The 13,763-nt window shown below is 53.4% G+C and overlaps 1 long non-coding RNA gene across 1 annotated transcript; it reads left to right on the top strand.

Annotated features, from left to right (window-relative positions):
• Positions 1-7,459: 7,459 nt before the first annotated feature.
• On the top strand, positions 7,460-13,553 carry LOC125630810 (uncharacterized). Its single transcript, XR_007354795.2, has 2 exons — positions 7,460-7,752; positions 13,164-13,553. It is a non-coding gene; the product is annotated as an uncharacterized LOC125630810 (long non-coding RNA).
• The last annotated feature ends 210 nt before the right edge of the window (positions 13,554-13,763 follow it).

The raw sequence follows: 13,763 nt of genomic DNA, 5'->3' as shown, positions 1-13,763 counted from the left end.
GGGGGAGGCTGGGTCACGCTGAGTCACACCTGGGAGGAGGGGGCTTCTCTGCCCAGGGCGGGTGGGCTGGGCAGGGCACAGGCTATGCCAGCCCCTGGAGTCCTCATCCAGCCTCACATCACCATGAGCACAGCCTCCTCCTGGCAGTGCGCCTCCTCGTGGCCTGGCTGGGAACTGGCCACTCCCTTCGCTGTTAGGGCACGGGCTAGGTCCCAGCTGTCAGAGTGGAGGCTGGGGCAGGGCCTAGTGCTACCCATGGGCAGGTGCGAGGAGACCTGGTTCCACGGGCCTTGCTCCCCACTGGAGAGGAGCGGGGATGGGGTTACTGCAGCGGCTGGGAGCTCTGGGCTGCCTACGAGCCAGGGCTGTTAGGAATGAGGGCGACAAGTTACCGCTCCTCCGGGCTCAGAGGTTCCTGCTTTTATTGGTGCAAGTGAATAAATGCAAAACACACAGGAAACTCCAGGCTCAGCAAAGTGGGTTCATCGCCCAGCATGGAGGGAATGAGCCTCCCACAACCGACAGGGCCCAGTCATGGCCTCTGCCCGCAGCGCTCACCAGGGGCTGGGAGCTTCTGTACCCAGCAGCAAGCGCACTCCTGACGTGTCACCTTGGCCGACAGCTCAGCAGTGCCGGGGAACAGGTGGGGGCAGGGAGGCCGGCTGGGCCCAGCCAGAGCGAAGGTGCCGTCCCCTCCCCAGCCATGGCGCCTGTTCAGCCTTTCTGGATTCCACATCTGAAAGGCTTGAGGAAGCCTCTGAGTCTGGTGCTGCCTGGCAACCCTGGCTTGCGCTTCCTTCTGCGGCCGTGCGGCCCGTCTCACTGAAACACAGACGGGCGAGACACAGCGCTGGGGGCCGGAGGAGCTGGAGGCACCAGCCCACTCCATGGCTGCCCCCTCCAGGCTCACGCTGGGGAGGCCCTGGGTGTGGGTCCCTGCCCGCCCAGGCTGGGAGGCAGCGAGTCTGAGAGAAGCCCAGGGACGGTCAGTGTCCAGCAGCCTCAGCCCAGAATCCCCTTTGCATTGGTCCCAGCCGAGTCCCGTCCCCTCCCCACCAGACTCGTCAGCCCTCAGGGGGCCGCCCCCACTGATCTGCTGTGCCCAGGCCCTGTCTGTATTGCAGTGGGGCGTCCAAAGTGGGCCCTGCTCTGCCTGGCTCAGCCATGGGCCCTGCTCGGCCTCTGTCCCCTGCAGGCGTGAGGGGCCCTGGCCACTGGGCGTTGTCTGGGCTCCCAGCATGTAGGAGCCTGGGGGCAAAGCAGGAACCTCCCAGCCAGGGCTGGGCAAGAGAGACATGAGCAGGAGCCGCCCCAGCTCCGTGCAGGGAGCGTGACGGAGGCGTTACATCGCCACGGCAAACTCTCGTTGGCCGAGCAGGCGGGGAGGCGAGCTGGGTGCTGATGCTCCACAGGGACCGAGAGCGAATTACCCCTGTGGTGGGGTGACGCTCACCGCACGTCCAGCAGGGGGCGCTCTGCAGCCAGGACATCTCACACTCCCCCTGGCTTTTCCGGGCAGGCTTCTCCCCATGTTCTCCCTCTGTCATCCCTTTGCCCCCTGCCCCCTAACGCTCAGCCCTGAATCGGAGCCAGGCCATGGGGCCCGGCTCGCATTTCCTGCTCTGAAAGGAGCCCCTTTGCCCAGAGCTGAGGAGGAGCTGGTGGACGATCCACCAGCTCAGCCCTCCCCAGCTACAGCTGCCCCCTTCCAGGGAGAGGGCGGGGGGAGGCTGGGTGCAGGGGCCGGGTCTGCCCCATACAGAAGGTTCGGCTGGTCAGGGCAGGGGTCAGTGAGAATCTCCCATGGGGCAGGGTCATTTCTGGGGAGCTCATGGATCCCCTAGGTTGGGAGATGCAATTCCCACAGTGGGGACGGGGGCAGGGAGGGTCCCTGGCTCCACACGGCACATCCTGCCAGAGCGACCCGGTATCTGATACCATCCCACCCCCCAGGGATCCCCAGGAAGGGGAACGAGGCAAAGAGCCTCCCTGCAGGGACGTGCTCAGGGCCCCGGGTGCAGGACTCACCAGCGGCTGCTGTTGGGCTCCGTCCACCTGGGCTGACGCCCCATCACGTGCTGCCACCGCGCCGGGACCCTCCACGCCCAGCGGCTGCTGCAGGACGGGCCCAGCCAGGGCAGCCCCGGCCAGCGCCAGAACCAGCCACAGACTCCTCATCGTCCCCTCGGGCTGCGTCTCCTCACGGGACTGTCGAGCTCTGCTACCAATTCCCCTGGGAGAGGGGCCTCGGCCTCGTGTTGCCCTCGGCCTCTTGTGTGCATGAGAGGATTTTAACCAGCTCGTCTCTCCTCAGAAACTCCTCCCTGCCCCAGGGAAACAGAAAGGGCCTTAGTGCCATATGCTGAAATCCCTTCTGGGTTTGCTCATCCCACAGAAGCCTGAAGCAAGTCAGTTACCAGCACTGACCCTGGCCTCTGCCCAGAACAGCCCTTTGTGGGGTTTTTGTATGGCACAAGTGGGGAATGAAGGATAGCGGGACAGGAAACGTTCACAAGCTGTTACACTGGATCCTGCCTTTCCAACTGGCTTGTGTCTGACCCTACACCCACCCAGCACCTCTGCTCTGAGATCTTCCCTTTTTGTCCACTGAAAGGCATCAGAGTGGGCAGTCAAAACACTCGGGGCAACCATTAAGATGTAGCTTGAGAATGGGACACGGGCCTTTTATATCCACGCCACAGGCCCAAGTATGGTCAAGCTCAAGTGACCAGAAGTTACCAGTGGATGGATAACTGAGGTAGCCTAAGCGAAGTAAGTTGGGGGGCCCAGTAGAGTTTCCCCAAGAACAGATGGCCACATCCCAATGACACTGTTGGTAATTCTGTTTGGCAGGTGTCACCAGGTGGTGCTGTCACATAGTATTCTAAGATTCCTTTCTTGGTGTGTGAGCAAGTTTTCAGCCTTGGGAAGACATACTGTGTGTGAATTTTGTGTTATGTTAGGTTGTGGTGTAAAAGGGAGCTGTGAGAGCCACAGGAGAGTTTGCTCTCTGCCTTGGACTCTGATTAGAATCAATTCTGGAGATAGAGTGGCTATCTGGCCATCTCCATTCCAGGATTGGGGGTGTGTGTGTGTGTGTGTAAATAAAGCAAGTTACACTTAGAATATACCTCGATTGTCTGATTTCTCCTTCACTGGGAAGCCAACCTGCAAAGCCCCACACAGCTGCTATTGCTCAGCTAAGGTGTTAGAAGAAGGGGCAAAAGTACTTCGAGATCCTTGGATCAAAGGCCCCAAGAAGCGCCTCAGTGTTTTACAAACATCAACCATGTAGGTAGCTAGAGCGTAGTTACCAGTTTGGGAAGTTAGCCAGGATTTTGGATTCACGCATCTTTTGTACAGCGTCATGGGTATTTTAGCGGCCCCAAGTGGTCAAGAACTTGGTTTTAATCCTCATTGGAAAGGCAGCGACTCCACCAGCCTCTCACCACCAAGTGTGGCATTTCCACAACTGACGAGAGAAGGAGCCCCACGGACTGAACCAGAACCGATTTCGTGTTCCGTGGAGGTTTGCCATCCGAGCCAACGCTGGTTAGCTTGTGAACGGAGACAGGACCACAGCACAAAGTTCTGTGACTGGGCTCAGAGTAATCAGGGATGAATGCTGAGCCTCTTGCCAGTAAAGGTGGCCTGCTCACACTCAGCCTGCAAATCACCCCCCAGCGAGGCTGCGAGAATTAGGATCGTCGCCCATCTGGGTTTTACCCGCACAGTCCTGTTTTTGGCTTCTGTATCTGGGTGTCATTTAGGGTTGACAAGTTTTCAACTGGAAAATCCAGTAGAAAAGGGGACCTGACCACCCTAAATGACACCTGAACCAAAAGCCCAGTTACCGTGGAGCGGGGCAGGTGCCTAGCCATTAACCCGTGCCAGCCCCTGCTCAGCTGGGGCCACCTCCTACCAACAGGCAGGCTCCTTGGAACGATCCAGCGAGCAATTGGGTGTTGGGGGCAGGGGGCGGGGGGGGGGGAGAAGTGAGGTGGGTGGGACCTCGAGGGGCAAGGAGGAGCCACAGCGACCAGTGCTGGAAGTTTAAGAGATTAACTTTTGGAGTCTCAATCAAGCTAGTCAAAAGAAAGAGTCTTCTTGTCTCACCAAGTGGGTCAGCTGTTGCTCATCTTCTGGGACCATCATCTCCTCGAAGTGCACAGGGGACAGGTGGTGTGAAAATAATCAGTGACCACGGGGCGGAGAGAGACCTGGTGGACCCTCTTTGGAAAACAGGTATTGTTAACGCAGCAGAAGCTGGAGCTTGATGCAATGTAGCCGGGGAACGGATTCAAAGAGGGGGAGTAAAGCCGTTGGACCAAGGCAAAGTCCTTAGTAGCTGAGTGCTGTGTGGTTTAGAGGGGAGCAGCCTGGGTGTTGTGATTTGGATCTGATGCAGTGTGTATGTGTAACCCCTGTCTGCTCGGTGTGGCGTTCTGTCCCCCTCTAGTGGCAGCTAGACCAGCTAGAGAGGCTCATGCATTAAGGTCCCGCGGTCATAGAATCATAGACTATCAGGGTTGGAAGGGACCTCAGGAGGTCATCTAGTCCAACCCCCTGCTCAAAGCAGGACCAATCCCCAATTTTTGCCCTAGATCCCTAAATGGCCCCCTCAAGGATTGAACTCACAACCCTGGGTTTAGCAGGCCAATGCTCAAACCACTGAGCTATCCCTCCCCCCTCAGGTCTCAGGTTTGCTCCCAGCCGCTGCCACCTGGGGTCTGTCGGCGGTTGGGGGAAGAAGGCGACTCACAGTCCTGGGCATCCTGAGAAACCATCACACTCCTTAAGACTCTCACCATGAAGAGTTTAACATCCTGTTGAATGGGGAGGGTCCAGGTTGTATTTCTATCTTAAACTCGATTTAAATCCACAGATGATGTGCTTGAGAAAAGGAGATGGTAAAATGCAGAATGGCGGAGACCCTTGGGAGGAAGCGGATGTGTTTGCATTATCTATGGCAAGGGGCTTTGTCACTATATGTATTGTGTTTGGAGAATTTCATATACAGTGATGGAGCAGAGAAGACACCAACCAGTGGATATATGGATGCGTTTCAAGCACTATTTCTCACAACTTGGCACTGGACCCCTCTCTGGACAGATACCGGTCTGTTGTGAGTGGACCCAACTGCTGGATCCCACAAGCTTCTGAGCCCCTGGGCTCTGACTATTCCCTGTTCCTAGCTCTGGACCTCTCGGGCACACTCCCAGGTGCAGACCCTCTGTCTGTCTGTCTCACCCTTTCTGGGCCATGGGACCATGCAGTCTGGCCATCTTAGACCCCCAAACCAGTGACCCAGTCCTTCCAAGCCCACTGTTGCTATGATACTTTCCCTCAGAGTTCCACCTTGCTGTGGGGGCTCTGAGCTTTAAGATCAACCCCTTCAGGGATGACATGGTGGGCCAGCAAGGAATACAGGCTTAGCAAAGAAATTCCTTAATACTGACCCTTTACTCTTAGCAAAGCACACTGAAGAGTTACAGATATTTGGCAACCAACAAAACCCTGAACGCAGTCCCTCTATGTCTGAACTCTCCCCTCCAATGAGTCCTGGGTTTGGTCAATGTCTTTAAGCTAGGCAGCCAAAACTTCATGCCTTCCTTAGCCTGGTCTTCTTGCACGTCTGATCACCATATTTGCGGTCAGGAAGGAATTTTCCCCCAGGTCAGATTGGCAGAGAGTCTCTGGGGGGTTTTCGCCTTCCTCTGCAGCATGGGACAAAGGTCACTTGCAGGTTTAAACTAGTGTAAATGGTGAATTCTCTGGAACTTGAAGTCTTTAAACTATGATTTGAGGACTTTGATAACTCAACCCAAAGTTAGGGGTCTATTACAGGAGCGGGTGGGTGAGGTCGTCTGGCCTGCAGTGTGCAGGAGGTCAGACTAGATGATCACAATGGTCCCTTCTGACCTCAGAGTCTGAGTCTATGTTGTGGTGCTCTTGGTACAGAGAAACATCTTCCTTTTAAAGCAGCCTCTGTCCCCCTTTTGCCCACGTGCTTCAGCTGGGGGCGTTCCTGTCTCCAGCCCCTGTCAGTGTCCTTGTAGAGAGACATTAAAGTCAATGGCGTCCACTGGTAGAAAACCCATTTTCCAAGGAGGGGGAGCGTCATTCAGTGATGATGGCCCTTGAGGGCTCTGTCATCACTTTCCAGACACAGATAGTCTTGCCACTAGGTATCAAGACCTGCCACAAAATGGAGGCTGTAGACCACAAAGGAGGGTTCAATCCAGGATGAAGGTCACATTCTAACACAGACATACCTCCCAGTCTGTCACCCTGTTCATTCCCTGCAGCTTGCTCATTGTCAGGTGGGTTCTTCAAGTGTTGAGCGTTTTTTAAAAAGTAATTTTTGATTAGTTGTAACTTTAGTTTGCTTGGAGGACAGCTGCCTGGCAATTCCCCCCAGTAATGGCCATGGGGGTAACCATCTGGTTACAGAAAACTCTTGTGCTTGTGAAGTCTGCCTGGGATTTCCCTGTTGTTTTCAGAGTTTCATGGAGAGGAATCTTGACGCTCCCCCAATGAATTGGTTCGAACACCGAAATTTCTAAAGGGTTCCTCTGGTGTGAAGTTGATTGCTATCAAGAATGTCATAAATATGATGTTTTCTATTCTACGTCCAGGGTGTAAAACTGTTATTTTCAATGTGGATTTCCCATAAGCGCTTGCTAGATAATCCGCTAAGTTTTATCTCTCTGGGGGACTGGTAGAGAGATGCCTGCATGTCAGCGGCTGGCACAAATGGGGTGCTCTGTTTCTGAAGCCAGCAAAGGGCTTCCTCCATCCTTACTGCTTCATTGCCCTGACTATAAGTTAATTACATTGTTATATGCCTTAAGCATTGGAGACTCCCTGTCCTGAGTGCGCTAAACAGAATTAAATCTGTGCGCAACAGAGGGAAGGACTGCGAGCCCTCTCCTATCCAGCTGAAAACAATTACTGCCTTTGTTTTCTTTTGTGTGTCCGCTCCAAAGCAAGACAACCAAAGACACCAGGAGCTCTGATTCCATCCAGGAGAGAGCAGTGGCGCACGTTACTTGCTATTTTAGCACAACTTCTGCCAGTGAGGGAGCGGGTGCATCAGCAAATGATTTCCCGATCAGTTCGCATCGGAGTAGCTGTGCTCATAACGTCCCTGCTATGACCGAGTATGATGCAGGAATCAGATGTTTGCAGAGGCCTGAGCAGACTCTGCAAGAAATAACAAAGTCAGTGACTTCTCGCCAACCTTCTCATCTGCCTCCCAGATGCTTGCTAAACATTACACAGCCCCCCAGTAGATAATCTCCCAGACATCACGGCTTGGGGGGTCTTTGTTCTTGATCTGTTTGTTCTTAGCATTGCACAATGTACACTGTGTGGGCTGGGGTGTGGGGAAATGATTGGTCAGATGGAGACTCTCTGGGATGGAGCCAAAGAAGGTCTTTGTGTAAAGAAACCCTTTCAATTGGATCATCTGTTCAAACAACCCTTCTTCCCAGTTACAGCCAGCAGAAGAGACTCTTGTGATTCTTCCCAGACCAACTGAGATTGTGAGCAGAGAGTTGGTGCATTCCCCAGGGGGAGACTGAGACCATGATGAGAAGCCTGCTGCTTCTAATGGCTTTTGCGGTGCTTGCTGCAGCCACCATGGCTAGGCCCACCAGGCAGGAGTTGCTGGCTGTGGAAGATCTGGGCGCAGTAGAACCACATGCCAGAACAATAACCCAGGAGAATGGATTCCAGACACAGCTGAAGGTATGTTTTGCAGGAGGGATAAGGAATGGAGGGGAAGTTGTTTGCATTGTGTCTGTCCTTTCTGGGGTCTGCTGGGAGATGTGGGCGGGGGGACATTCAGGATGAGATCCACTGTGTAATCTCGCTGATGAAAAGTTGAGCTTGGAGAAGAAAGTGGAGTGGGTCATTCCCCTTCTCCTGTCTTTGCTGTGGGGTTGTGTGGACTAAGCATGGGGCTGGGAGCCAGGAATTATATTCCTGGCTCTGCCAGTGTCTTGTTGTGTGATCTTGAGCACATCACTTTGCCTCTCTTTGCCTCAGTTTCCCTATCTACAAAACAGGGACAATGACTGGGACTTGCCTGAGGGTGGTCAGGCGGCTACATCACTCCTGTTTCTGTGAAGGGCTATTGTGAAATGCTAACGAAGCTTTGCTGGCAAAATACCGTTCACTAAAAGGCTTTTCCCCCAGGATCTCTGGTGGAGTGAGAATTCCCGTGCGGCTCACGAGAGCACAGAACACCCATCAGATCACTGTATCTGCAGAGGGGCGGATCACTTGGGAAGCGAATGCAGGGATCATGCAGGGCTTCAGGCAGAGGGGAGGTGGGACTCACTCTGGATAAAAGTTGTGATCTGCTGCTGCCAGACACGCTCCCCTATTCCCAGACTAACATCTCCAGACTTCCCAGCATCCAAACTCTCTGCCCGGTGCATCTTGCTCCTGGTGTCACACTGACCTACAGGTAACCTGAACAGACAGGCTTCTTCTCCCCTGGGGGCAGCACCAAAGAATAATCACGCCTGTGGCATCTCTGTGAGAGCATTGTCCGGTGACTTCAGTGGAGGCTGGCCTGGCCTGCTCCAAAGCTGAATTGTGTCCAGCGTATAGGCATTGTGTTCCTATTCATAGGCCGTGCCTGGTGATTAAAGGCAAGGGGAGAAGGAGTTTGGTGTCATCGGTTCTGTTCCTGCCTCTGCCTTGCTGTGTTACCTTAGACTGGTTAACCTCTCTGTGCCTGTTTGCAGTTGGGCGAAGTGGGGAAATACCGCTTGTCTATCCCAGAGGGGTGTTTTGAAGCTTAATTCATTCATGTTGGATGGTCTAGATAATAGATAGACCAGCCATGAGTGCAGGAGACTGGACTAGATGACCTCTTGAGGTCCCTTCCAGTCCTCTGATTCTGTTTGTAAAGCGCTTTGAGATCCCTGGTTATAAGGCACTAGATAATGCAGGGGCAGGGGATTACATGATAACAGTCTGTACAGTGGCTCTAGACCCATTAAAGGCCACACACCACACCATAAATGAATACAGTCTCCTTCTTGGTCTTTGCTAGGACACTTTACAGTTGAGCCCAGCCACGTAGGGGAAAGAATGAGGCAGGTAAAGCCAGGTAAAGCTGAAGATGCAAACGGGAACATCTCAGCCCTCTAGTCAGCTGGCTTCGGTCTATCTCCAGTGCAAACATTTAACTCTTAGCTGGTAGCCCATTAATCCATTAAGGGTCAAGCAACTTGCACTATATTTCTAATGTCAAGCATAATTTATCCTATGCTGAGATTTACAAATATTAACTAAGCCTGTGAAATAGGTTAGTGCCATCTCTGTTTTACAGATAGGGAAACAGAGGCACGGAGGACTTAAGTGACTTGCCCAAGGTCACTGAACAAATCCGTGTCCTGGGCTTAGAACTGGTTCACCGCGTTGAGCTCAATCCATGACACCGGGCTGGCCCGCAAATTAGAAATCTACTAAAAGCCTAACAGAGGATGGAAGAGGCCTGGGCGAGGGGCCTGAGCTATGGCCTAGGAGCCAGGAGTTCTAATACCACCCTCCATCACTGGCTCCCTCTGGGGCCTGCTAATTTAGGATGCCTCAATTTTGTGTGTGTCTTTCAGACACCTCGGGCTAGTTTTTAATGGTAGTTAGGTGCCTAAAGATGTACCTAGGGCCTGACTCCCACTCGGTGTCTATCTGCATCATTCAGTGCCTAAATACCTTTACAAATCTGGCCCCTGCAGCTTGATTTTCTGAAGCACTGAATACCCATAACTCCAGCTGACCTCCCCCAGAGCTGTGGGCGATTAGTCCAGCCGACCATCAAGCCATAGGGGTCTGCAATTTGGGGTGCCCAATTTTTGACCAGTTTTGAAAACTTGGGCTTTAACCGCTGTCTCTTGGGCGCAGCGATCCCTGCCTCAGAGGTGCTATCAGCATTGATTATGTAGGTCCCAATCCTGCCGCCCTCTCTTACGTGAATTCAGTGGTCTACTTCACTGAATCACGGTGGCAGAATCAGGCCCTTCATGTTTATCAAGTGCTGTGAAGATGTAGAAGTGATTTTTATTTAGTTAAGATTAAAGTAGAACAGATCACGTTACAACAGGGCCCTCATTATTGTCGCAGGCTGGCTGGCCCCGTCAACGAAGCGAGTCCAGTGGACTTGTGCCAGAACACATGCACGCACTTTGGCCAATTAAGAGGGCAGGTCAGCACCTGGGGCTGTAAAGGATGAAGGAGAAGGTGAGGGGGAAGAGACCTGGTGAATCAGGACTGCCTGAGAGCACTGGCTGGAGGATTAAGGAAAGGGGCAGGGGAGAGACAGAGTCTACAGAAAGTGGGAAGCTCTGTAGGCCCATCCTGGAAAGAGAGATGAATTGGCTAGGAGGCCAGGCAGAGGGGCTAGTCAGCAAACTAGAGCTAGAGAACCAGTGCTGGGAGGGTGAAAGGGGTTGAGTGGTTGGATTGTGTTTGAGCAGAGAAAAGGAACTGAGGACTGAGGATTGTGTTTGAGCAGAGAAAAGGAACTGAGGACTGAGTGCTGGTGGATCACGGGTGAGGAGCTTGGAAAATTGTCATGTGTTTCACTGTGGCAATGGGCAGGGGGGGCGGGGAACCAGGTCGGTGTGCCTGTCATGCTGGGGGGCCTGCTGCAGTTTGATGACAATTACATTGAACTGGGACCCTCCCTTTCTCCCTCTTCACATCTGAGGCAAGGGGGAGAGAGGAAACAAAATCTAGTGAGATGTAGAAGTAGGAGAAGTTGTACAGCCCTGCATTTCCTGTGCCCTAAACTCAGGCAATCTGCTGCCATTGCTGAGGTCTGGACTTAAAAACGGTACCTTGTGGCATCCCTTGCTCTGCTCCCGTGAGATAAGGACCATGTCCCCAGGAGTGACGTGATGGCTGATTAAGCAGGGCAGCCACTCTCCTGACCTGCTTAACAAACACTCTGTTCATTACAAGAACCCCCCTGAAAGAACTAATTTAGAGTCCCTTCCTGGTACCTTCAAGCAGCCCCAGAACAACCCCGCTCTCTTTCCCAGCACTCCTTGCCCCTCTGCTGGAATTTGAATGAACGCTCCTAGCGATCAAAAGGCCCCTGCAGGATCCTCACTTGTTACGTCACTGCCTCATGACCAACCCCAGGTTTTACTTCACATAACCCCCATTGGACACACTAACAATCTCCACAAGAAGTTTGAAAATGAAGGAACCTCCCTGCATAAAAACACAATTCAGAGCCGGTGGGTTTTGTATAGTTGTCTCTCCTCAAATTAACCTTTTGGTTCCTTATCTCCTGCCAGTGGTGCTGAGGAACTGAAGATGGGGTCTAGTCATTCTTTGCTCCAACATCTCCCCCTCACATCTACCTCTGGCTCTCCCTGTGTGTCTACAAGAGACCTGACCCCTCTCTTTGCTCCTTTGCTCTCCTCAAAACACCCAGGTGATGGGAGTGTGGGACACTGGAGAGAAGGGGAGGGGAACCACCTCTCTACAGCCGTTCAGGACAAAAAGTGAAGAACGGTGGATCTGAAGAATGCGGGACTTTTGGAAGGCATAACTGTGACAAGCCCTGGGAAGGCTGCCCCCGCTGAGACCCTTTTCCAGTCCCCTGAGTGCACCCCTGCCTCTGTTTCTTTTTTAGGGTTAAAATCTTGCCATCCAGACACTTTCTGACTGGCTCTCTGGGTTACACCTCTCAGGCTGTCAGCAGTTTACCTCTGCCCGTCCCAGCCCCCTCATGCATCCTGTCTGCCTTCGGGGGCCTGGCCAGTCCTCGGAGTCAGTGACACACGAGCAGCATCTCCAGAACAAAGGATGACGTACTTGGCCTCAAAGGCTTAGTGAAGTGGATGTAAAATAACAAAGCCACCTACACAAAGGTTGCCTTAGCCACGCTTGGCATTCCCCTTGAGCCCCGTAGCCTTGGTGTCCCCTTTCTCCCGGGGGACCCCAGTTACGGCTTGCTTGCTACAGACCCTGACTCCCAGTCAGCCTGTCTGTCAGTCTCAGAGGTGTGTTGACCATTCTGCCCCCACTCTCGCTCTGGAGGGCAGGTCTTTTAACCGGTCACTGTCTTTTGATCTCTCCTCAGCCAAACAGCCCTGGCGCCAGGCTTGGGGCTGAGGATTCCCTCTTCAAACATCATGGCCAGGTTTATAGCCCTGAAGGGATGCTCCTTACCTAGGCCACTGTTCTGCTTTTCCTGACTAGTTTCTTGAACAACTACTTTTGATCTAACTATGTGTATCCAGGCAGGGACGTATCACATAGATGCACTGAGGGCCTATGATAGTCATCAAAATATGAATATTTCCCAGGTCGCCACAATAACCTCTCTGGTCACTTGGTCAGGACACCAGGGATAACAGATGAGCTATGCCATGGGGTATTTAATGACCACCGGTGGTCAGGCCCTCACTTCTATTCTGCTGAAACATGGCACCTTTAACAGCCACTATCCCTAAAACTACAGTGGGGCATTGGGTCAGGGCTGACCCAGAGGGAAGAATGCCCGATGTTGAATCATCAACGGTACACCACTTCCTGTTGGGCTTTGAAGGCTCCCACCCATGTTCTGACCTAGCCTGTTCCTGCTTAGGTGGGAGATCTGTTAAGTTTTATATTAAAACCCAACCCAACCCTGTAGATCAGAGGTTCTCAACCAGGGGTCTGGCTGTGAGTAGGTTTCAGGGGGGTCTCCAAAATAAACCAGAGAGCAAAGCCAGCGTTAGACTTGCAGGAAACCAGGGCAGAAAGCCCAAGCCCAAGCCCTGCCATGCGAGGCTGAAGCCGAAGGCTGGGCAACTTAGGTCCCCTGTGGCCCCTGCCCTGCTTGCTACCCCCTCACGCTGGCCCCGGCTTATAATCTACTGGATATGTAGAAAACCAGTTGTTGAGGCACAGGTGGGCTGTGGAGTTTTTATAGCATGGGGGCGGGGGGGGGGCGCTCAGAAAGAAAGAGGTTGAGAACCCCTGCTGTTGATTGCACAAAGCTACCCACTGCTCTGCGGATCCCGATGGCTCAGTTTGGCCCTCCTGCTGCATAGCAATAAAACTGCCTGGAGCAAACCCAAATTCAGACCCGGGCTCTCACTGATCCAGTTCTTTCCCTTGTCTCTAAATCTCCTGTTTGTCTATTTTAGGGAGGAAGAGTGCGGAGGTCTGGGAAGGGGAAAAAGAAGGGAAGGTGGAACGCAGGCTCTCTCGCTACTCTCGGAGCAGCCGTACCCAAAGGCTGGAGAGGACGAGGCAGCATCTCGGCCAAGGAGTAGGTGGCCATCCTGCTAGCCACGTTCGCTTGGTCTTGAAAGCTCTTGCGGGTGATGGGAGGGAGTCAGGGAAGAGCCCCTCCTACTCCAGCTGCCCCAGGCGTTAGTGGAAGGCATGCTTTATGATGGCTACGTGAGGATGAGGTTGTCTGTTCCTCCTAGATGCTGCTGGGCTCAGGCCATGACTAGCCTCAGTGCTGCCTGGGACATGGAAAAATAGTCATCTTTTTTCTGTAACGGAATAAAACCAGCCTGTGAAATCTATAGTGGCCTGTGTCTTGTGCATTTATCCCCCGGCGTCCGCGTGCACTAGTGTCGGAGAGGAATACTCTGTGGGTTATATTGCAGCCGCGCCTGGAGGTGTTGGACAGGAGCGGGGCCCGGCGTGTTTGGGTGCGTACGCGTAGTAAGAGACCTCTCCTGTCCAAAAGAGCTTTCAACCCACGGGTACGTCCACAGTGCAGCTGGAGACAC

The sequence above is a fragment of the Caretta caretta genome, chromosome 2 (genome assembly GCF_965140235.1).
Source record: "Caretta caretta isolate rCarCar2 chromosome 2, rCarCar1.hap1, whole genome shotgun sequence".
Lineage (NCBI taxonomy): Eukaryota > Metazoa > Chordata > Testudines > Cheloniidae > Caretta > Caretta caretta.
This window is presented reverse-complemented; position numbering and strand designations above follow the sequence as displayed.